This window comes from Hemitrygon akajei, chromosome 3 (genome assembly GCF_048418815.1).
Source record: "Hemitrygon akajei chromosome 3, sHemAka1.3, whole genome shotgun sequence".
In the NCBI taxonomy this organism is placed as follows: Eukaryota; Metazoa; Chordata; class Chondrichthyes; order Myliobatiformes; family Dasyatidae; genus Hemitrygon; species Hemitrygon akajei.
The window spans coordinates 63,910,339-63,936,594 of record NC_133126.1 but is presented as its reverse complement, the minus strand read 5'-3'; the positions used below and the strand labels follow the sequence as shown (position 1 = coordinate 63,936,594).

General features: G+C 40.6%; 1 long non-coding RNA gene across 2 annotated transcripts; it reads right to left on the bottom strand.

Moving 5' to 3' along the window:
• Positions 1–700: 700 nt before the first annotated feature.
• On the bottom strand, positions 701–21,704 carry LOC140725065 (uncharacterized). 2 transcript variants are annotated; one of them, XR_012098255.1, is made up of 3 exons: positions 21,684–21,704; positions 7,309–7,351; positions 701–1,587 (listed from the first exon to the last, which is right to left on the bottom strand). It is a non-coding gene; the product is annotated as an uncharacterized lncRNA (long non-coding RNA). The 2 variants fall into 2 exon arrangements; XR_012098256.1 differs by lacking the exon at positions 21,684–21,704 and adding an exon at positions 7,442–7,554.
• Positions 21,705–26,256: the final 4,552 nt, after the last annotated feature.

Genomic DNA, 26,256 nt, shown 5'->3' with positions numbered 1-26,256 from the left:
CCCCCACCCCCACACACATTGTATCCAAAATGGTGTACTTGTTATTGAGGGGAATGGCCACAGGGGTATCTATATCAGCTGCCTATTTCCCTTCCCTCTCCTGACAGTCACCCATTCACATGCCTCCTGTAACCTACGGGCGGACTACCTCCTATCTCCCATCTCCTCAGTTCCTCCTCAAGGTCATCGAGTTGTAGTTCCAGTTCTTTAACATGTTTTCTGAGGAGCTGCGGCTCAGAGCGCCTGGTGCAGCGTGGGTATCCGGGAGGTTGGAGATCTCTCAGAATTCTCACATCTCACACAAAGAAGAAAACACGGGCCCTGGAGCCATTCTTACTGCCCGACCATACACTTACAGTGAAAAATGTGCAAGGAAAAAGCTTACCAGATACCTATGTGGCCCACGCCTGTTTTTGCCCAATTTGTTGAGACAAAGCCAAGTCTCCCTACTCCAACAATGGGCACTCTGCTAGACCCTGCCTTACATTTATTTGACCTTGTTAATTAATCCTGAATTCCAATTAATGCTGTTCAAGCTCCAAAATGAAAACAGCTTCCTCCTCGACCTGGGTGAAGACACTATTACTTTTTGCTTCCGAACCCCGATTGGCTGTCGTTCAAGCTCCCTCCTTAGTTGTCTGTAGTGCATTTTGTCCAATTAAATTTATTTGCCGAACATTGATTTTGTTGAGACCTCATGTTTATTATATATTCAGTTTCTTAAGAGATTTGCCATGCAACTATCTTCTATCATAAATAGTGATTATCTCCTGTGCATATATGCATCATTCCATATTATCATTTACAATATTTCTGTCACAAATGTTCAAGTGCTCATGCTACTTCTGCCCACCCTTAGCTTGAGTGTTATTTTTGACATTCATTGCAAATTACTTTTCATTGTCCTGTCTTGTAGCTCTTCGTTCTTCCACTCTCAGCTTTTCCACTCTTTGGTTTTTCCACCAACGAGTACCTGTGTTAGTTTGTGCCTTTCTTTTGTTCCTTGTGTCCTTAGTTGTCTGTGGCTTTGGGGGCTTCAGGAGCTCTGCCCTGTAAGTCTCAAACAGATTGTCCATCACACTAAATAATTTTTGAATACCTGCCATTGATTGGCTGACCTCCTACTCATTTTTAGATATTCGTGCTTACCATGAGCAGCCTGTCTCATTGAATGGAAGTCACTCATACATAAAACTTTGATTTTACCAGCTTTTTCACATTTTCTCCTTGAGTACAGCAAAAAATGTAATCACATTATGATTGATATTATATAAATATTCACGCATTTAGTTAAAAGCTGGCTCATTACTCATCTCTAAATCTTACACGACCTTCCTTTCTACCAGATTATACCAGCTCCTAACCAGCAGTTTGCTAGAGAAGTCTCATCTAGATGCAGGGTGTCTGCCTCTCCATCACGCTCTCACACTCAGTAACGAATTTACAGGGTTTGCTGGTGGTCAGTGGATTGAGTAGTTATGTCGGCAGCAGTGCTGTAACGTACTGTGCAGAAGGGCCAGATACACTTCATACTTGAACACTTCGCTTTAAGCCAGCCATTCAGATGAACAAGTTCAGCGATCTTCACTGAAAAGAGAAGTGGTTGGTTTTACTTCATTTATTTTAAATAATAGCAATGTTCAATAGTGGTTTAAAATAATATTTTTTTGTTATTTTAAACTTTGCACTTGGAAGATCTTCTTATAGCATAAGCCTTGTGGAACAGCATCAGCAGTGATGCAGGCAGACTGCAGTACCCATACAGCTGAGAAAGGTAAGTATGGGCACTGGCATCCTGCAAAGGGAAAACACTGGTCTTAGGCTATTCAACCCAATGTTTTAATCTTATCTCAAAGAACTCACCCTTCCCCCAATCCAGTAGTCCAGAAATCATAGGGCTGTAAGCTTAGAAAACAAGACCTTTTCCCCATCCTGTCCATAGCAACCTATTTGCCAATCTATACTAATTCCACTTGCACGCATTAAGACGCATTAGTTAACTGGCTTTTTTTTCTGAGAATCAAATCAGGAATTGTATATTTTCTTGTTTGATTAGAAGTATAATGAACATTTTCTACAATCAAATCCACCCCCCCCCCCCCGAACCTTTCATGATATGTATTAGTTTAATTCGGTATTACGTAGAATATTTAAAATCACCTACAGTATGTTCTTCCAGCATAGTTACCGTTAGATGTACATGGATTCCTGTCATGTGATTGCCAATAATACAATGCTAAAATTCTACCATCTTCTTCCTTTGTCTTCACTTTATCCCATTCTTACTGATCTCCACTTCCCCATTGTTGAAAATCCTGTTACGGCCTTCACATTGTCTGAAATTATTTCCTGATCCATGCCCTTTGGGCCTTCAGTTCTGGGATGATATATAGCTCTCTGACCTCAACAGTGAAGTAGGTTTCAACTATCTTAGTATTCCTTTCTAACACTTATTTCCTAAACTGTCAAATGCTGAAATTTTCTCTCCACCTTTAGGAACCTTCTCAAGAGCTGTTGGTCAGATGACATAGTTTTTGCATGGCAAATTGTCATTTCTTCCTTTTATCTGAAGATATCTTCCTGCTCTCTGAAAAATACCCTTTTGATGTTTCCTTGGTCAGTGGATAAGCTGCTTTTGTACTTGATTTCAGAAATCTTTGTATAAGGGTGCATGATGATACAATTTATGGTTGGGACTAAAAATCCCTAAAACTGCAGTTGCTTGCTTAACCACACTCAAGCATAAATATGCATGTGATGACATCCATTGACATGTGGCAGCTGATTTAATGAAGCAGTGTATATGTGGTGAGGAGGTCCACTTTACTCAACTTACTGAGATTCCTTTATCATTTTATTTATTAAACAAAACAATTAGATTGACTTGATTATGCAGTTCGTTTGAGGGAGTTAGAATTTATTTTGCCACAGCTTTTATGGAAGTGTTAATTATTTGAGGTACTGACATTATTGAACATGCAGCAGCAGATAAAAGGCTCAGGTTGCCACGGTAACAGCTAGTGCTCACCGGTTTTGTGAGCCAGCATACAATTATTTGATTTCATTTTTCAGCTCCTAGCAGCTCTCTGGAAAGCAGTACCCAATATAACAGGGTAAATTGTGACAGGTTGTTTCCGCTAGTTGGCATGACAGTTACAAGAGGACACAAATTTAAGGTAATCACAAAACGATTTAAAGAGGTCAAGAAAAATTTCATTGCACAGAAAAAACCATCATTGAAACACAGACTATCACTGATACACAGTCCATAAATTCTTTTAAAAGAGAATTAGATGGCTTTTTGAAATGGAGGAATATTAAATGCAAGGGTGTAAGGAGGTGAGGGAGATCAGGAGTTTTGCGTCGTGCAGCTGGGAGAAGATGCACAGAATTGTTTGTTAGTTTGTTTAGTTCATGCTGTGCTGTAACATAATTGGATTCAATGAACTAAAACAGATAAATTAATAAATTCTGCGGTCAATTTACAAGGGGTACAAACATTAACACACAAACATGCAAACTGGAGTGGGGCAATCAGACCCTGCAATCTCTTCTAGAATTCAGTTCCATCAAAACTGAGCTGTACATAAGCTGTATTCATCTACCACTGCTCGATATCCCTGAAGCATTTACTAATAACAGACGATCAAACTTAAACTTCCACATGTTATTTGAGGGACTGCATTTCATGTTACCACTACGCATGGATAAAATATTTTCGCATTTTCACTCTGAAATTTCTTGGCTCCAATATTACAATTATATTTATTTCAGGATTCCTCATGAAGGGAAATAACGTATTTTGTTTATTAAATCTTTTGATAAACTTTCAATTTTATTGAATCCTTTGACCAATCTATGCATCTAGATTGGACTAGCCCTTACTCTTCTACATTCAAACTACCTTAATAAATTAACCCTTTGAGCCTTTGTGTAATTTCTGATAATCTGTACTGTAGCCTTCCCAAGGTTAATATATCTTTCAGGAATTCAGTGTCCAAAGTGGAACACAGTATTACAACAGGAGATTGAACAACAGGCTTTTGTATGTTTGAAACAACACTTTCATACACTTGAATATAGAATCTTTTTGAGATAATGGCCAACATTTTCAATTTAATTTACAGTTATTTTTTACAGCTCTTCCAGTTCATAAGCCTTTCACTTTTCCTTGTAAGATATTTGCCTTAGCTCGAATTAGTCATTCATATTATTCGTTGTCAAGAGTTAAGATCATAAATGGCTTCTTTTAGCAGTAGAAGTAGTTCTATATTGTGCCAAAACCTTCTTTGAAGTTTCACCATACTACCTTAGATTACAGTGCTGGATTTTTCGTCTTTTCTCTGAAATTTTATTCTACTTAAATTTAATATCATATGTAATATAATCTTCATGCCTTTCCTTTCTCTCTTTCTAACCTAACATAGAGTGTGGTCACATTATCATGATTTTTTGTAAGATTGTTGGCTATATTTATTGCATTATCCATAAACAGTTTTTTCTAATAAACTATCTCAAATATATTTTCAAATTTCTGTACATTCCTCACTTAAACTATTCTGTTTCTCCCAGTTTTTCTGAATGTTAAGTTTCCAATATTTCTCTAAATAGTTCTATATTTCCCAAACTTAAAATTCCCCCAAACATATCACTGTATGAAATATCTAGAGATGTGTCCCACCAGAGCTCTTCCCACATTATTTCCAATGCTTGTTTACCCTTTCTGAAAACTCTTCCTTCTATTGCTATAAATTAGATTTTTTTAAATCAGTATCACTAATCTCCTCCTTTCCCGATTTCCCTGGGATATTTGTTCTCACTAATGGTTAGACAGCAAATCGGTGCAAACACTGATAGATGATATAAAGTAAGCCAAATCTAAGCTTCAATAGACATACATATTGCAATCATGTACAGAGATCATAATCTGAGATACCCTGCCAAATGTCATAAATTTTTATCATTTGTAGTGTGGATTTTTTCTCTTAACCATATGTTTACCTAACTTTTTTTTAAAATTTACTTAATTTTGGGATGTGGGCGTCGCCAGCTAAGTTATCACCCATCCCTAGTTGCCCTTGAGAAGGTGGTGCTGAGCTGCCTTCTTGAACCACTGCTGTTTTTGAGATGTAGATACATCCACGATGCTGTTAGGGAGGGAATTCCATGATTTTGACCCAGCGACAATGAAGGAACGGTGATATGTTTCCAAGTCAGGATGGTGAGTGACTCGGAGGGGGATTTCCAAGTGGTGGTGTTCCCAGGTACCTGCTGTTCTCGTCCTTCTAGATGGTAGTGGTCGTGGGTCTGGAATGTGCTGTCTTAGGCATTTTGGTGTGTTGTTGCAGTGCATCTTGTAGACGGTACACACTGCTGCATCTGTTCGTCGATGGCAGAGGGATTGGATGCTTGTGGAAGGGGTACCAACCAAGTGGGCTGCCTTGTACTGGATGGTGTCAAGCTTCTTGAGTGTTGACGGAGCTGCACTCATCCAGGCGAGTGGCGAGTATTCCATTACACTCCTGACCTGAGCCTTGAAGATGGTGGACAGGCTTTGGGGAGTCAGGAGGTGAGTTACACGCCGCAGGACTTCTAGCTTTTGACCCGTTCTGGTAGCCACAATGTTTATATGGCTAAACCGGTTCAGTTTCCTCCAATGATAACTCCCAGGATGTTGATAGTAGGGGATTCGGTGATGGTGAATGAATGTCAAGGAACAATGGTTAGAGCCTCTCTTGCTGGAGATGGTCATTGCCTGACACTTGCGTGGCTCGAATGTTACTTGCCACTTGTCAGCCCAAGCCTGGATATTGTCCAGGTCCTGCTGCATTTAGGTATGAACTGCTTCACTATCTGAGGAGTCATGAATGGTGCAGAACATTGTTCAGTCATCTGTGAATATCCCCACTTCTGACCTTGTGACGTTTAATGACTGAAGTTTAATGAATGATAAAAATGGAAAGTCAAACTCCATCTACATAATAACGTACTTATTCAGACCAGGGTAGCCTTCTCACAAGTTGTGCCTGTGGCCTAATGCATAAGATTATAGCTAATCCAAATGTAACAATAACTCCATGCTCTTGCCTACTCCCAGAGACCTTTCATCCCATTGTTTAAGAAAAATTGGTCGAACTCTCTTTAAAACTATTCAGAAACATTACTTCTATTGCTCTTTGAGGAAGACAGTTCCAAAGACTTAAGGCCTCATTTAGAAATATCATTTTACCTCACCTATTTTAAATGAGCAGTCCCTTATTTTCAACAGTGGCCTTCTTTATAGTCACAATTGCACAAGTTCTGGTGTCATGTCAAAGTACAAAAGTGACCATGCTTAGCCAGACTAATTTATGAGTAAGAAAATGACAAAAACATTGCCTTGTAACTTGTAGCTGGAGTTCAATTTTTATTGTTTCATTTCTAAGTTTAAAGAGAAAGCAATTTATTTCAGTGAGTGATAGCTCCACCTGCAGCTGAGTGAATTAGTTGCACCTAGACCTGTTCTGCTGAAAGAACTTTTGTTGCTGGCAGAGGTGGTTTGGTCAATGACCTTGCTGTACAACTATGCCGTAAGTTTGTTTTTAGGTGGAATCAAAGACTACAAGTCTGAACCAGGCTGCTTCAAATAAAATAATAAATATTTTAAATATTGCACTTGCAACATATTAGAAGTGGGTGACATTAATGGAACCCCTGTACCTCTCACACATGGCATTCAGATCTTAACAATAAAATTTTCCACCCTCATCTATTACTGTTGTTACCTCACCTAGAAAATGAGGCCATCATGAAGATAAAATGAATAATTTAGAAAGGGAAAAATAAATTAACAGGAAACAATATTTATGATATATGTGCATTATATCAATTTAAATGAATATATTTGACACTCTTATTTCTAGACTAATAACAGATTGAACATCCCAAAAATGAATTTAAGAAGAATTTTGGCAAGAGTACAAAACCTATCTAATTTATTCAATTTATTGAACATGAAAAGATTTTCTCATTATATTATCCATTTAGTTTATACTAAATTCACAAAATACCTTATGAAACACATTAAATCAAACATTCATCTTGGAACAATGATTTCTGTACAGTTTCAGTTCCTCAAAATCTGTATGATCCTAAATTCAAATTAAAAAATGCTCCAGCCAACAGAACCGCTGCCTAAAAATATATATTCTTGGTAAATACTTAAATCTTTCTTGGACCAGATTCTCATAAAGAAATGGGGAGTGGAATGGTTGTACATCCTCATATCTTCATGGTGATTACTGCTTCTGGGAGAGTGGGCTATCTTACCTTGGACTTCAGCATCTTCAGAAAGTGGAAACCCAGCATTTCTCTGTAAAAGAGAAATGATCCAGCCATTAGCTGGTTGGAGACTGAGAATATTCATCATGCATAATAACTAGCTGAGTCTAGTATGACTTACTGCAGAATTCACTGGAACAGCGTGAAGGTGACCTTATTCCTCAGCACAACTCTGAAACCCCTTCCTAATGTCATTACATAGGTAAAATTAAAAATATAGAGCTTATCCAGAACAATCCCACCGCTTGTTAATTCACATGCAAGATACCATGGCAAGCAAAATTCACACGACGATTCAAATCATGTGCCAGAAATGAAAGTAAATCATTAAGCTGTGTTGATGGTTCAGTGTTAAATGCAGTGCTCGGTGTGGTTAAGCAACATAGGAGCTGGAATTGTGTGTATCGTGCCCGCTCTGTACTGAGTCAGCTGATCCTGTAGCTGAATCTGACATGGGTTCTGATATCCCTGGGCTAGGAATGGTAAAATTAGCTGGCTCCTGACTGCTAATGCCTTTACTGTCAAGGTTGCATATAAAATTGGGATGTATTTTTGAGTTATGAATACTCCAATTTTGAGAAGCCTGAAAGCTTTCCCTCTAAGAAAATGCAAATAGAAACTTACATTTGACATAAGGTAATTCCTGGTGATTGTCAGGCAGACAGGAGTTAGAGTTACTGAGAGCTTATTACTAGAGCTTGTCATGATGTAGACAGGCTGAAGCTTTGTTTACCAAATGATTTAACAATATGAAAGCAAAATAATTATCTAGACATAAAATGACATAGCAAGATGTTTGTTTCCAAAGCTAGATACATCACCAGCCAAGTTATTCATGCATTTTTACAACACTGGCATCTACTCAACAATATGGAAACTGGTCCAGTTATGTTCACCAAAAGCAGAACAACCCCAATCCAGATAATTATCAGTCAGACTATTCTCAATCATTCACAAAGTGATGGGAGAAGTTGTTGGCAAACTGGCATTTACTCTCATTCTCAGTGAGAGAAATCTGCAGCAACAGATCCATGACCAGAACAGTCACTGTTTTGTTGCTGCTAGTGGGATTGCTAGGCCAGCAGGACTCAATAAATTCTTTATCAGCATTCAAATAGTAAAAACAAATACATCTTTAGACTCCAGAGATCTAAATTGTTATCTGTGAAGATGTTTTGGGATTATTTTTTGAGTGACATAATTATAATCAGACACACTTCTCCTTTCTTTCAGTACTCTTTTCAATGTATTGGTATCCAAGTTGAGACATCTTCTCAACAGGTGTCCATTTTGGCACTCTGATTAAGAATGGATGCAAGCATTTGTGATCTTCAACTGACCCATCATCTCACACTGGCATTGCAGTTTCCAACGTTATTAGCAATACTCAAAAAGCTCACTCCTTCCATAGAATATACATGATTTTTTCCAATAGATGCCCTGCAGCAAGAATTGATAATTCATGTGCTGTGTTCTTCAACTTGGAGGGGAATATGTGTCCAAATCATTTCAGACTGGAGCTCCAGGGGCAGTCTTAGTGATCTCAGGGCACTAACAAGCGTCTTTGATCTCTTTGTAATATAAATTTTTTTTTACCATGAGTAATCTAAAGCATGTAATATGGTACAGGCAAGAAATATTAAGCTTGAGTTTGTACTTAAAATAATAGTGCATCCATATTAGAGACTCAGATCCAACTGAATCTACATTTTAAAAAATACATGGAAGAGCAGGAAAATGCTACACTCATGTAAAAGGAGTCATGTGTGTTGCTTGGATTTCCAGCATCTGCAGATTTTCTCTTGTTTGTCATGTAAAAGGTACCCAGTGGATGCAGTAGAAAAGTTACTTCATGCTTATTAATGTGCAATCGCTGCAAAATAACTTCCTCAGCACTAAAATTTAACATTTAGGAAAATGGCTCCTTAACCCTTCTGAATTATTTTAATGTTGGAGATTTGAAAGTAATTCTATAGATGTATTTAACACCTTTTTTGTTCTTTTACATCTCTCTGCCCAATTCCAATTCTCTATTCCTCCGCTTAATGTTCTGATATTCTGTACACCATTTGGTACTGAACTAACATTAACTTACTGGTTCAAATGCTGCATGATACATCAAAGTTCTATAAATTGATTTGTTAAAGACACACATCACTGCTTTATCTGATCACACATATCCCAGATTCAAGACAGGAGACTGAACAGTCGGGCAACGGACTGACTGGGGAATGGGCTCAGGTACAGGCAGACATGGGTGAATGGAACTGGGAATAGTCCAATACAAGAGAATGGAGCCAGTAACAGTTCTCTCTGGGAGACTGGAGCAAGTGGCAGAGTGGAACAAGTGAAAAAAGATGTGCATAAATGCAGGGGAATAGAGCTAGGTACAGAGCTGTGCAGGAAAAAACCTAGAGAATGATGCTTGGCAGAGACAGACTGTGAAGGAAGCTGTGGACAGATAACACAAGGAAATAGAACTGAATCACAATCAGAATCATGTTTATTATCACTGACATATGGCATGAAATATGCTATTTTGCAGCAGCAGTACAGTGCACTACATAAAGGATTACTATTAGTTACACTAAGAAATATATACGTATAAAAATAATTAAAGTATTGCAAAAAGAGAGCAAAAAGTGAGGTAGTGTTCTTGGGTTCATGGTCCTTTCATAAATCTGATGGCAGAGGGAAGAAGCTGTTCCTAAAACATTGAGTGTGTGTTGTCAAGCTGCTGTACCTCCTCCCTGATGGTAGTAATGAGGAGAGGGTTTGCCCTGAATGGTGAGGGTCCTCAATGAGGCTTCACCCCTTGAAGATTGTGGTGAACTACATATACCTGTCTGGACACGCCCCCTGCTGACTGCTCCTGTGGCTCCTCCCACAGACCCCAGTCTAAAGGTGATTGAGGCCTGAGCCCGGCCCTCGGTCTCCTGGATGTAGTATGGTGGTCAACTATTACTTGTTCTTTCTTCCAGACAATAAAAGCCGATATCTTGCCTTCAAGTCTCAGAGGGAGTTATTGATGGTGCATCAATGATGTACTGCGTACGTTCAGACAGAGCGGTTTGGAGCAGGATGCAAATAGGCTGGGGATATGTCAGGAGCTCCACGTTGACAGATACAGGCGGGTGTAAACAGGGAAATGGAACTGGATACAAGCAGTCCAAAGGAATGGAACTGAGTGCGGGGGAACGGAACTGGGTGCGGGGGGAAGGGAACTGGGTGCGGGGGAAGGGAACTGGGTGCGGGGGAAGGGAACTGGGTGCGGGGGAATGGAACTGGGTGCGGGGGGAAGGAACTGAGTGCGGGGGAAGGGAACTGGGTGCGGGGGAACGGAACTGAGTGCGGGGAAAGGGAACTGGGTGCGGGGGAACGGAACTGGGTGCGGGGGGGCGGAACTGGGTGCGGGGGAAGGGAACTGGGTGCGGGGGAAGGGAACTGGGTGCGGGGGAACGGAACTGGGTGCGGGGGAACGGAACTGGGTGCGGGGGAATGGTACTGGGTGCGCGGGAAGGGAACTGGGTGCGCGGGAAGGGAACTGGGTGCGGGGGAAGGGAACTGGTTGCGGGGGAACGGAACTGAGTGTGGTGGAACGGTACTGGATGCACGGGAAGGGAACTGGGTGCGGGGGAACGGAACTGGTTGTGGGGGAACGGAACTGAGTGTGGTGGAAGGGAACTGAGTGCGGGGAAACGGAACTGAGTGCGGGGAAACGGAACTGGGTGCGTGGGAACGGAACTGAGTGCGGGGGAAGGGAACTGGGTGCGGGGGAAGGGAACTGGGTGCGGGGGAAGGGAACTGGGTGCGGGGGAATGGAACTGAGGGCAGGGGAAGGGAACTGGGTGCGGGGGAACAGAACTGAGTGCAGGGGAAGGGAACTGGGTGCGTGGGAAGGGAACTGGGTTTGGGGGAACGGAACTGAGTGCGGGGGAACGGTACTGGGTGCGCGGGAAGGGAACTGGGTGCGGGGGAAGGGAACTGGGTGCGGGGGAACGGAACTGGGTGCGGGGGAACGGAACTGGGTGCGGGGGAAGGGAACTGGGTGCGGGGGAACGGAACTGGGTGCGGGGGAATGGTACTGGGTGCGGGGGGACGGTACTGGGTGCACGGGAAGGGAACTGGGTGCGGGGGAACGGAACTGGGTGCGGGGGAAGGGAACTGGTTGCGGGGGAACGGAACTGAGTGTGGTGGAAGGGAACTGAGTGCGGGGGAACGGAACTGGGTGCGGGGGAACGGAACTGAGGGCAGGGGAAGGGAACTGGGTGCGGGGGAAGAGAACTGAGTGCGGGGGAACGGTACTGGGTGCGGGGGGACGGTACTGGGTGCACGGGAAGGGAACTGGGTGCGGGGGAACGGAACTGGTTGTGGGGGAATGGAACTGAGTGTGGTGGAAGGGAACTGAGTGCGGGGAAACGGAACTGGGTGCGTGGGAACGGAACTGAGTGCGGGGGAAGGGAACTGGGTGCGGGGGAACGGAACTGGGTGCGGGGGAACGGAACTGGGTGCGGGGGAAGGGAACTGGGTGCGGGGGAATGGAACTGAGGGCAGGGGAAGGGAACTGGGTGCGGGGGAACGGAACTGAGTGCAGGGGAAGGGAACTGGGTGCGTGGGAAGGGAACTGGGTTTGGGGGAACGGAACTGAGTGCGGGGGAACGGTACTGGGTGCGCGGGAAGGGAACTGGGTGCGGGGGAAGGGAACTGGGTGCGGGGGAAGGGAACTGGGTGCGGGGGAACGGAACTGAGTGCGGGGGAACGGAACTGAGTGCAGGGGAACGGAACTGGGTGTGGGGGAATGGAGTTACATAAACACAGAGGACTGGGAAAAAATGAATAAAAATCCTGGGGAAAAATCAGCACACCAAGCAGTATTTGTGGAGGGAGCAGCAGTTACAATTTCAGTATTATAACTTTTCTTCAGGGAATTGGACTATTTATAAATATATATGGTGGGCCGGAGCTAGCTACAGACATGGGAATAGCATCTGACATACAGTAAGTGGCTGGGTATAGACGTGGGGATGGAACTATTTGGAGACAGACAGAATAGATGGGAGTTAGTTACAGGCAATGGAATAGAGCTGAGCTGTTTACTTTTTACCTCAACTGAAATGCACCTGTGGTGAACTACATATACCTGTCTGGACATGCCCCCCCCCCCCCCCCCCCGCTGACTGCTCCTGTGGCTCCTCCCACAGACCGTGGCTCCTCCCACGGACCCCAGTATAAAGGCGATTGGAGCCTGAGCCCTGGTCTCAGTCTCCAGGATGTAGTATGGTGGTCAATTGCTGCTTGTTCTTTCTTCCAGCCAATAAAAGCCGATATCTCGCCTCACGTCTCAGAGAGAGTTATTGATGGTGCATCAGCACTCTCTTGCACTTCTCTAAAATTATACTGATTAAGCATTCAGTGAATTTATTAACATTGCTTTGTAGTTTAGTGGTCTCCTACATTCATGAGACTCTATCTTGCACTGTATTGCTTACCTGCACTGCACTTGCTCTGTAGCTGTTACACTTGATTCTGTACTCCGTCATTGTTTTACCCTGTCCTGTCTACCTCAAAGCACTGGGTAATGATTGGATCTGCGAGACGAGCTTTTCACTGTACCTCAGAGCGTGTGACAATAATGAACCATTCCAATTCATCCTCAAATTTTGAAATGTTGGAGTTAAAGTGTTGAAGTTCAAATTGTTCATGTATTGTAGGTGATAGGCAACAGTGATTCCTCTACCAGTCTTCAATGCCCATGTTCTGCCAGTCTGAATAATTATCCTGTTTCTGCTTTTTAACCAGATTTCCTTTTGTTCTGCTCCTCTCAACCCCTCATGTTTTATACTTTGCCATGAGTCTGTGCAGTAGCTGTTGAAGGCTATTTGAAAACCCAAATTGATTACTTCTACTGCATTACCTCATCTAATCTATGCATCGTTTCTTCAAAGAATTCAATAAGGTTAGTCAGGCATAACCTGTCCTTTTCAAATCCACGCTGACTTGTATATGGTTTATTTTAAATTTCTAGATTTTTTATTACATCTTTGAATAACAATTCTACTATGCTTCCTGCCAACAATTTCATTTAAACTGCTTTACATTTTCTTGGACATTCTCTCTCACTTTCTAGAAATAGAGAACCTATAAGCTGTTAGCCCTGACAATGATAGAGATTTTAAGGACTATTTATAAATATGCAATCCATACAGACCAATGGTCTTATCTACAAGTTTGATGGCTTTATTATCTTCCCACTTTCTATCTTAAATCTTGTGGTATCTTTTTTAAGTCTATCCTCTTTGTCTCTCTGGCCAATAGTAATTATTTTCTGCAGATTTCGGTTGTTTACCTTCCTATGAATTGTATCTTCAAGTGTCACTATCCTTCTGGTTTTTGTGAATTAGAAATGCAAGCATTCTGATCTCTGACTGCTACCTACAACTGAGGACACGCCTTTCCTATTTACAGACAAGTTTTCATTTGAGCTGAGGAGCCTTTAAAGAGACTTTTCATACCACCTTCACTTGATGTTCTTCAGATCAGAAAAGAAAGCAAGTATTCTACTAATAGTTTTTAGTTTTTTAATGTTCATGGATCTTAGAAGAGAATACATCAAATAATATGTTAAAGCTGATACTTGCTTTGTTCCTTTATAACAGCAGCTTCCAGCTGCCTTTATAAATAGCTAACAGGGAACTCAGCAGTAAGTATATTTAATGCAATGGTTGGGTAAATCCGTGAATCTGAGAGTTTAATGGAAGTCAGTTTGCATAACTTCTAGCATGAAACATATGCTATCCAACAAGAGCCTGCAGTTCAAATTACTGGTAAAAGTATATTGATAATAGTTTTAAATGCTATTACATATACCACCAGTCCATGTCATCAAACTGTATCTTAAAAATCATTGACTAAACCTATTGCTGCTAAATCAATAGCATTGATATCTGACCAGTGTCAGATATCAAATGGCATAAGCTTGTCTCAGGATTACAGGGGACCTCCACAATATGACGGGGAGGGGACAATCCACCTCATGATTTTCCATTACATGCAATTGCATTATCTATCCGTCTAGAATAAATAAAGTTTTTCCCAACTCTTGTTTAAACCTTTCACACAAATTTCGTTACAGCAAGATTTTATTCTGCATCTTATATTTTGTAAGTGATTTGTGAATTCCAGACGAGTAATTTGCCCATACTGATGTAACACAGGGGTCAAATTACTTTGAAACATCCACACTGAAGCACCAAAACTAGGGTAAATCTTTTAAAAATCCAGCTGCACCCAGAGATTCTACTTACTTGTAGATACAATACTTCAAAGCATTTAAAAAAGCACATGAAATGTGAGAGGGGAAATTACCCAAGTTAAATGGCCTTCATCAGTGTAGTAGTGACCCAGGTTGAAGTTAGCAAAATCTGTGCCTCAAGTACATCCTCACCGACTACTCCAGTGCCCCCAAACCTATCTCATCCTCCCAACTGCATTAATGTTTCTGACCTTGTGGCTCATCCAACGACCTCACTACAGCACTTGAAATAGATTTAAATAATAAATAAAGTTATTCCACAAATTAAGATCCAGCGAAAATCACATTTATCTGTCATTGATTGATTTATACTAAAATAGAAATATATAGTTGAGATTACTTTGTGAAGAGGCAATAATGAATATGAGAAGAAAAGTATAAACTCTGACTGTGGCAGTGATCCCCGTCACAGAAGAGACAACAATAATAACCGTTAAAATAGACCCAAGCATGAGTCAAGTGGGTGAAGACACATTAAGAGATTGAACAGGTTCAGAACCGAACTGAATGAAGACGGGGCATCACAAAATGAAGTGGGTGTTAGAGCTGTGAGTTAGAAGGTGATGTCCAACCCGCCTTCCAAAAGAGGTGAAGAAAATAAATGTTTCCAGTAGAACCAATCAGGAGAGCTGCTATGCCTTACACGGTGTCGAGCTTCTTCAGACCTGTTGGAGCTGTACTTATCCTGACATTTTCCCTGAATTCCTTAACAAATATAAAATACTCCATCTGCCTCTAGTTATTAATTCATAACAGGTGAACTACATGGAAAATACATGTGAAATATTAACATCTTTCATTTAAAATTTTTAATCTGAACTTATTGTCTATATTGTCATTTTATTCTACACAAAGACATGTTTACTTGGAAATTGAGTCAATTGTTTTCCATTTGTAATGTGGAGGAGACAGTATTCAAGTTATTCTACAAATGCAAGACAAGACAGTACTGTACTAATCAACAAGCATCTACCTACACAAGTACATGTTAGTGCTCGCTTCCCCATCAGCCACCCCTCCACCTTTACTGTAGCCATCACGACCTCTTTAGTATGTGCGAGTAAACTGGAACATGCAGGAGAAAGCCTCTCAACTAAAGGGAGAAGGTGGAAATTCCACACAGAGCACCAAAGGTCACAATCAAACTCTGGAGCCGTCAGCTCACGCTCACTGCCCCTTCACTGTGCTTTCCTCTATCTCAGTCCCATGGTTTGTGCTGCACCCTGGAGCCGATATGGACTCTGGGAAAGTAGTTAATAATTGGAGCTCTTTACTACTCATGGCCCCTGTGGTTTTCTGGCCCCCTAAAACTGCTTCTGTGCTTCATCAAGAGTGTAACAATGTGAGAGGATAACACAGCACTTTTAAATATATCCCAAATCCATCAGTGTCTTTATCAGGTGAACTTCATTTAGTTATTCTCATTAAGTTACCAAGATTCTCAGAGAATACATCACACTATATTCTACCCATTCAATTCTACTTCCTATTCCTATTCTGGTAAGTCAGTCCACGGCCTCCTCTACTGCCACAATAAGGCCACACTCAGGTTAGAGGAGCAACACCTTATATTCCATCTGGGTAGCCTCCAACCTGTTGGCACAAATATCAATTTCTCAATCTTCCAGTAATTGCAACCCCCCCCCCCCCCCACCATTCCCCATTCCCGTTTCCATCTCACACCTTCTCTTTCTACCTGCCAATCCCCTCCCTCTGGTGCTCCTCCCCCTTCCCTTCCTTCCATGGCCTTCTGTCCTGTCCTATCAGATTCCTCCTTCTCCAGCCCTTTATCTCTTTCACCAATCAGCTTCCCAGCTCTTTACTTCACCCCTCCCCCTCTCCCAGTTACACCTGTCACCTACCACCTTGTACTTCTTCCTCCCCTCTCCCCACCTTCTTATTCTGACCTCTCCCCTTCCTTTCCAGTCCTGAAGAAGAGTCTCAGCCTGAAATGTTGACTGTTTACTCTTTTCCATAGATGTTGCCTGGCCTGCTGAGTTCTTCTGGCATTCTGTGTGCGTTATACTATAGTCTACTTCCAGCATCTCCATTGATATCACAATTCTGTTTCTTCATGACTTTTTATGCCCTAAACAATGAACAGGGTTAAATTCATTAACCAATCTTCTGATAATAATTGATTAGGTTCTTATGGCAATTTTTTTTTAAAGGCTTAGCATGCTTCCATTGATATTATAGGCTGCTATTATAATTTAGGACAGATACCAAGATTCTTTCCAGGGAGAATCCTTTCTCCTACACTTGAGAAATATACTACTCATAGTCTTTATCTGTTCTACAGAGTAGGCTATCTTTGATTAACTCAGCAATTACTGTTGCATATTAAATGCATATTAAACTAGATTCTTACTGTATTCTACAGAACTTCTTTTTAGTAATCTTTGAGTTGGTTCTTACCTAAGTGAGAAATTTCTGATCAGTACAGCACACTGTACAGAAATTTTTTTTTAATTCTATTCAACCGTAGAAGCAAATATTAAATCATTGGCTTTAAGACTGGGTTGCCATGGAAACATATATTCTGGACAACATAAGTGAATCACTATTAGTCCATTTTTGGAAAAATAGGTTAGCTTTGGGAGGAATTCTCCCAAGCTATTGCTTGAGGATTTCAATGCGAAAAAAGCTCAAAGATAAGGATAACCAATCCAGGAGGTTTACAGAATAAATATAAGCCAGTTCAAGTACAGGCTTTCGTATTTAGTCACATGATGGAGACTAAAAAAACTCATACTGGGAAACTGAGAAGACTTGTACCCAGGGTCCTGATTGTGAATGTACAGCCTAAACCGGCTTGTCTAAATTGGAAGATTAAGGAAGCTGCAGCTTTTCCCTTTGGGGCATCAAATCTTTGGAAAGGTATTAGCTGAGCACTTGTGCATTGCAGCAAGTGAGATGCTATTTGATACCTGTTCCTGAAGGACTGTTGTATTTAATCCCTGTATTGTGAACAAACAGCTTGCACTTTCTATCTGATTCAATCCTGTATTGCTTCACTCCAAAAATAAGCTAAGCATCACCATTTGGATTAGTCTGTGCAATAGACAGAGTAAATTGTTGTGATCATTACCAGACCAAGAACATATTGCATGATGAAGACTGAAAGTGGATAATCTCACTTATTACTGCCAGTGACATTAAATTGAAAGTCAGACACTTCTACTTTTCTACTAACTAAAAGACAGCACAAGTTAAAGCTATGACAAGTCTAGGATAAAGCAGCAAATACTAATTGACAAGGTTGCTTCTATTATAACTGCTTTTATATCTCGATTGCACCCTCATTCTTAGGCTCTCATGAATATACACACCAATTTTATTCAACTTGGACAACACTGTTTCAGAATCCTTAACTTACTAAATTTCTTCTTCTGCATTGAAAGTGCAAATCCTGTCAGGTATTTGCAGGCTATTTGACTATGAACCCTACTCACTGTGTAGTGCACTTGATATGATCTCTATGGATCTTAGCAAGGCTTTTGATGAAATCCTATGTTGCAGGCTGTTTGGAGACTGGAAGATTGCTGCCAGTGAATTGCACAGGGCTCAGTGTTCTGATCCTTACCTCCTGTAATATTAAATAAATGATTTAGACATAAACTTCATGAAAATGAAGTTTGCAAGAACAAAAAGGCTGACATCATTATGAAAGCCATAGATTGCAATAGGAAAGTAGCAAATGGAATTGGATCTGGAGAGAAAAGTGCAGTTAGAGAGAGGCAAAAAAGCACGGTAAGTGCAAACATACTGAGCTACACAAATTACAAAAGGTAGCAGAGAGCTAAATATGATGGTTAAAATATAATGGGTTGCTTCCTGCAAAGAGCTGAAGTATAGATTAGAACAGCAGATTGTGGTACAATTATGCAGAATATTAATTGAATGATAATTGAATTTTGTGTATGTTACTGTTCATTGCATTACAGAAACTGAGATTAAAATGGAGAAAATGGGGAGGTGATTAATGAGAATGTTGCCAAATCTGCAAGTCTATAGTTATGAGGTAAGATTGAATAAGTTGGGGCTGTTGTCTTTGGAACGGGGAGGCTAAGGAGGGACTTAAGAGAATTAAATTATAAGGACCCTGGGTAGCAGAGGCTCAGAAAACAGAAGCACAGATGTAAATTAATTGATTAGAGGACAACAGAGGAGATCATTTTCACTGAGTTGGTAATAGGACCATAGAACCATAGAACATTACAGCACAGAAACAGGCCTTTTAGCCTTTCTTGGCTGTGCCGAACCATTTTTCTGCCTGATCCCACTGACCTGCACCTGGACCATATCCCTCCATACACCTCTCATCCATATACCTGTCCAAGTTTTTCTTAAATGTTAAAAGTGAGCCCGCAATTACAACTTCATCTGGCAGCTCATTCCACACTCCCACCACTCTCTGTGTGAAGAAGTCATCCTTAATATTCCCTTTAAACATTTCCCCCTTCACCCTTAACCCATGTCCTCTGGTTTTTTTCTCCCCTAGCCTCAGTGGAAAAAGCCTGCTTGCATTCACTCTATCTATACCCATCATAATTTTATATACCTCTATCAAGTCTCCCCTCATTCTTCTACACTCCAGGGAATAAAGTCCTAACCTATTCAACCTTTCTCTGTAACTCAGTTTCTCAAGTCCCGGCAACATCCTTGTAAACCTTCACTGCACTCTTTCAACCTTATTAATATCCTTCCTGTAATTCGGTGACCAAAACTGCACACAATACTCCAAATTCAGCCTCACCAATGCCTTATACAACCTCACCATAATATTCCAACCCTTATACTCAATACTTAGATTTATAAAGACCAATGTACCAAAGGCTCTCTTTACTACCCTATCTACCTGTGACGCCACTTTTAGGTAATTTTGTATCTGTATTCCCAGATCCCTCTGTTCTACTGCACTCCTCAGTGCCCTACCATTTACCTCGTATGTTCTACCTTGGTTTGTCCTTCCTAAATGCAATACCTCACGCTTGTCTGTATTAAAACTCCACCTGCCATTTTTCAGCCCATTTTCCCAGCTGGTCCAAACCCCTCTGCAAGCTTTAAAAACTTTCCTCACTGTCCACAGCACCTCCAATCTTTGTATCATCAGCAAATTTGCTGATCCAATTTACCACATTATCATCCAGATCATTGATATAGACGACAAATAACAATGGACCCAGCACTGATCCCTGAGGCATACCACTAGTCACTCAGAGTAGCAATCCTCCACTACCACTCTCTGACTTCTCCCATTCAGTCAATGTCTAATCCAGTTTACTACCTCACCATGTATACCAAGCGACTGAATCTTCCTAACTAACCTCCCATGCGGAACCTTGTCAAAGGCCTTACTGAAGTCCATGTAGACAAAATCCACTGCTTTCCTTGTAACCTCCTCGAAAAACTCTAATAGATTGGTTAAACATGACCTACCACGCACAAAGCCATGTTGACTCTTCCTAATAAGTCCCTGCCAATCTAAATACTTGTAGATCCTATCTCTTAGTACTCCTTCCAATAATTTACCTACTACCGATGTCAAACTTACCGGCCTATAATTTCCTGGATTACTTTTAGAGCCTTTTTTAAACAATGGAGCCTGCTGTCTGAAAAGGTGGTAGAGGCAAAACCCCTTCTAATACAAAGAGTACTTAGATACTATGTACTTCGAGCTGTAAGTGCTTGGGCCATTGATGTCGGTGATGCATGATTGGGTTTGAACAGCACTAACACGTGAGCTGAATGGCCTTATTCTGTTTCTTAAGTGTTCTATGATACTTGATGATCATATGTGGAATTACTGAATAGCAGAACAAAACAAACTCTCCAAATCACCTATTTCCAGAGAAAATCGATTAACTCAGTACTGAATGAAAATCTAAGTTGGGCCTTCATCAAGATAACACTGTGTTGTCTCCAACATATTTTTAAGAAGTTCTAGTGGCAAACACTCCCCAGATCTTTCATCTCTGTAGAAAGAGGATGTTGTCATCTTTACAGGAGGTTAGATTTATCATATGCAACCCCGTTAAAATTCTGCTCAACGGATTGAAACCTGACTGATGTGTTTCAATAATTAGGCTTGCAACACTTGTGAAGCTGTTCCTGAAATTAGAGCCTATTTGTTTACTGTAATAATGCAAATCCTAATTTACTCATTCCAGCTGGCCAGTCATGCATGTACCATTTCCATTTCTCATTAAGTCCACTAGTTGGAAAGCTTTACGGTATAAATAAGAAGATACGTTTTTACTATTTTAAGCTTCATATTACTCACTCCCACATTATGCATTTGATGATAACACCATATATCAACATAAATTTTAATTTCTCTTAACTACTAAATATATTAAAAACCTTTGAAGGGTTTCAAGCTGGTAGTAATGCTTACTAATTAAACTCAGGCAAGTGGAAGTTATAGCCATTTTGAAAAAATGTGCTTTCACCTAGAGCTTATTTTGCAAGTCACATGCTAGTTTAATAGAGAATATCTTTTAAAGATTTTATGAATCACATTTATATCCATATTGATTTCATAATTATGATCAATTGACATACATAAAGCTGTATTATAGATAATACTTGGATCAGATATTAAATGACTTGCCCAAATACAGAATCTGATTAATAGTTATACCATTGAATTACTCAAGGGTCAACGTTCTAATGTGATATGCTGCAAAAGTTACGTTACATTGATGCGTCGATAGCCCCTGGGGGACAGGGGAAACAATAGCAACCACACCCTCCTGCCCGGCCACCAGTGCATTCAGGTGGAGGAGACCAGCAAACAACCCATAAAGGCTTTTCGTCTCTGAATCCGGGTGTTTTTGGCGCCAGGCCTGTGAGCACCATGAATAAAGGTAATCATGTCATGCAGTGGAATTAACTATGAAACACAAGAACGTGCAGCAGGCTTTAGTACAAAGCCACTCATTTTATCCCTATTATTCAATCTTTAAATTGCTATCTATTGTAGTGAATATAAAAATGCACAGCGGCTCCAAATACTCACAAAATACTTCATAAAAGACCCACTTACACATGAACTATGCCAGGGAAGTTGAGGGTTTGTGGTGCGTGGTGCAGCAATAGGCCACAGACTGTTTTCAAGGCTGAAACTGGTCCCAAGGTCAGTCAAGGACTTGGCAGGCCCACTGTGAAGGAAGACTAAGGGCAAGACTTGGCCATAGGCTTGCCAAAGTAACAGCGGTCAAGCTGGATAAAGAATTGATCCATGAACAGCAACCACCACACTTGCAAGCAGATTCTTAATTATCTTAACATTAGACTCTATTAATAAAATAAAGCACCACTCGGGCAAATACAAAACAGGTCAATCCATTACAAGAAAATAACAAAACAATTCTGTAGCCTGTTCCTTGCCCATCAAGCTATTTATGTAAATGAGGTTTGTTATAGCTGAATGTCACCTGTATTAATCGCCTTGAACTTCAGAGCTAAATGCCTGTACTGAATGCAAAGGTTAACACTGCCATCTACTGTTAGCAGATAGTAACAACTTGCTGCTAACACAGTAGCAGAGTTTTTAATGTCAAAGCTGTGTTAAATATTGTTGACCAGTTCTTTATTAATATTGCACTAATATTATTTGTATAAATTTTAAGCATCACTTCACAAAACTATTACAGGCCCAAACATTAAGAATTACAGAGTATGTGAAAAAATTTAAATTTTCCAGCTTTTCAAGAGGTGGCATATGTAAGTCCTTAACTCTGCTTGTATGGTGTACACACATCCATTACCTCACATTGAATGTTTTTCCGACGCTTTGGGTCTGGGACTCATGCTCCAATTCCCTATTTACCTCACTGAGTTGAAGCAAAAAACTACAGATGCTGGGGGACAAAGAAATGGTGGATGAACTTAATAATTATTTGCGTTGGTCTTCACTGTGAGGACACTAGCAATATGCCAGAAATTCAAGAGTGTCAGGAGCAAAAGTGAGTGTTGTCACTATTACTGGGGTACTTGGGAAGCTGAAAAGTCTGAAAATAGGTAAGTCACCTGGATCAGATGGACTGTACCCCAGGGCTCTGAAAGAGGTAGCTGTAGAGATTGTGGTAGCATAAACAATGATCTTTCTGAATCACTAGATTCTCAAATGATTCCAGAGGACTGGAAAATTACAAATGTCAATCCACTCTTTAAGAGGAAGGAAGCAAAAGAAAGAAAATTATAGTCTAGTTAGCCTGACTTCAGTGGCTGGGAAGATGTTGGAGTCCATTATTAAGGATGAGGTTTGGGGTGCTTGGAGGCACATGATAAAACAGGCCAAAGTCAGCATGGTTTCCTTAAGGGAAATCTTGCCCAATAGATCTGTTGGAATTATTTGAGGAAATAACAGACAGGATAGGCAAAGTCACTGGATATGTTTACTTGGATTTTCAGGGAGCCTTTGACAAGGTGCTGCACATGAATCTGCTAAACAAAATAAGAGCCCATGGTTTTACAGAAAAAATAACAACATGGATGGAAGATAGGCTGAATGGCAGGAGGCAAAGAATGAGAATAAAGGGGGCCTTTTCTGGTTGGCTGCCAGTAATTAGTGGTGTTATGCAGGGGTCGGTGTTAGGAATGCTTCTTTTCATGTTATATGTCAATGATTTGGATAATGGAATTGATAGCTTTCTGCCAAGTTTGTGGAAGATACAGGCATAGGTGGAGGAGCAGAAGGATTGTGGAAGCAGAAAGTCTGCAGCAGGACTTAGATGAGGAGAACTAGACAAGAAGTAGTGGCAGGTGAAATATGGTGCAGGGAACTGTATGGTCATGCACTTGGGTAGAAGGAATAAAGGCATAGACTGTTTTCTAAACGGAGAAAAATATTCAGAAATCAGAGGAGCAAAGGGATTTGGGAGAACTCATACAGGATTCCCTAAATGTTAACGAAGGCAAATACAATCTTAGCATACTTTTCAAGAGGACTAGAATATAAAAGCAAGGATGTAATACTGAGGCTTCATAAGGCATTGGCCAAACTGCACTTGGAGTATTGTGAGCAGTTTTGGGCTCCTTATCTAGTAAATGATGTGCTGGCATTAGAGAGGGCACAGAGGAGGTTCACAAGAATGATTCTGGGAATGAAAGGGTTAATGTACAGGGAGCATTTGATGACTCTGGGTTTGTACTCTCTAGATTTTAGAAGAATAAGGGGACATCTCATTGAAACTTATTGAATATTGAAAGGTGTAGATAGAATGGAGGTGGAGAAGATGTTCCCTGTAGTGGGGATGTCTAGGACCAGAGGGCAGAGCCTCAGAAGGACATCCCTTTGGAACAGAGACAAGGAGGAATTTCTTTAGCCAGAGGGTGGTGATCTGTGGAATTCATTGTTACAGCCAGCTGTGGAGGCCAAGTCAATGAGTATATTTAAAGTATACGTTTATAGGTTCTTAATTATTATGGGTGTCAAAGGTTACAGAGAGAAGGCAGGAGAATGGAATTGAGAAGGATAATAAAGCATTCATGATGAAATGACGGAGCAAACTCGATGGACCAAATGGCCTAATTCAGCTCCCATGTCTTGTAGGCTAAAGCTGAAATGAAAGAAAAAACTGCTGGAGATATTCAGATGCTTCGGGCAGCAAGCTCCTGCTTAATATGCTGAGTGCCCTAACATTTGCAGTTTTTATTTTACACACCTATGAATCATCACTTCGGCCCATAAAGAATAACGCATTGTTTTCACAATTCATACGTTAAAGTTTCTATATACAGACAGACAGACATACTTTATTGATCCCGAGGGAAATTGGGTTTCATTACAGCTGCACCAACCAAGAATAGTGTAGAAATATAGCAATATAAAACCACAAATAATTAAATAATAATAAGTTAATCATGCCAAGTGGAAATAAGTCCAGGACCAGCCTATTGGCTCAAGGTGTCTGACACTCCGGGGGAGAAGTTGTAAAGTTTGATGGCCACAGGTAGGAATGACTTCCTATGCCGCTCAATGTTACATCTCAGTGGAATGAGTCTCTGGCTGAATGTACTCCTGTGCCTAACCAGTACATTATGGAGTGGATGGGAGACATTGTCCAAGATGGCATGCAACTTGGACAGCATCCTCTTTTCAGACACCACTGTCAGAGAGTCCAGTTCCACCCCCACAACATCACTGGCCTTACGAATGAGTTTGTTGATTCTGTTGGTGTCTGCTACCCTCAGCCTGCTGCCCCAGCACACAACAGCAAACATGACAGCACTGGCCACCACAGCCTCGTCCGCATCAGTATCAGTATACAGTACATCTGTGTATTAGACTGATAAACTTAACAGCTGACTACATTCCTTAGCTAGGTCTGAAGACTACTTTGACCGAACTTTGCCCCTCAATCACACTAATCCCAGTTCTGGAGTGTATTTTGAGTTATGAATAATTTTGCTTCTACTGGCTCACCCTATTTGTATTAGTTTGGAATTTAGAACAGGCCTTCGCTATTATCCAGCCAAACGTATGTTCTCTTTCTGTTTGCCAAACTGTATGTTCTCTTGTCTCACTATTCTATTGTGCTTCAAAAACATTGCTAAGATTACCCTTTTCATTTTATTTATTCATTTATATTAAGCAAGGTTTATCCTTCAAGTTCTTGTAGAATGTTCTATTGAGCTTTTTTGATCTTTCCTCATCATTTGTAATAAACACAAAAAGAAGCAGAGCAGCTGACAGTAAATATATCCACTTCCCAGAGGGAATCTATTGACAAGTGTTTTCACCTACAAACTGAATACTGTTTTTTTAATCTGAGCTACAAAGAACTTTCTTAAATAATATTTGGAATCTTGCATACAATTTTTGAGATACAAGAGGATAAGAAAATATTTGCAAAGACTATAGTGAATTGAATTGTTCATTACTAAAGATTGAACAAGTTGAGGCTTATTCCATAGAAAATGTGGCTTGAGGGCAATTAATTGATAAAGCAATACTGACTATGATTGGGCTTTGTGAGATAGATACAGCTATTTACTGTATGTGCTGGTGCATGGGACTGTGTGTGTATACATTGTATAATATATTTTATATTTGTGTTATTATGTAACATTTTACATTATACTATTACTGTTGGAGTATATATAATACAAATATATGCTGCAATGTTCTTTTGATTGACTGTAAATGAACAAAATCAGCAGAGACACCTAGTGCAGATAATGGACTGCCTTCATACAATGCTATCAACAATTGCATCCTTCCAATCTCCATTGTCATTGTAACATTCAAGATGATTGTCCCTCAAATTCTTCATACTTCCTAATTTGTTGAAGTAATGAAATCATTTCATTTTCACTTCCATCCATTTCTGGCATCTCCAATCCTGAATGACTGAAACTGCAGCGAGCAAAGCAGTTGTGAATTGTCTTAATGCTTATTTCTCGCCAACTATCAGTGACAAAACTCACTGTTTTTTGAACTGCATGCAACAGATGCTATTTAAAAACTGTTCACTCTAAGCATGGTGTAGTGTCTAACAACCACAAAAGGGCATGCAACTGACACTGGTTAGAAACTGTTCAGCAATAGTCTCCTGTCCCAATTAAACGAATGAAACCCTGGCTATTTTCTTGATTAGGTTTTGTTCTTTAAA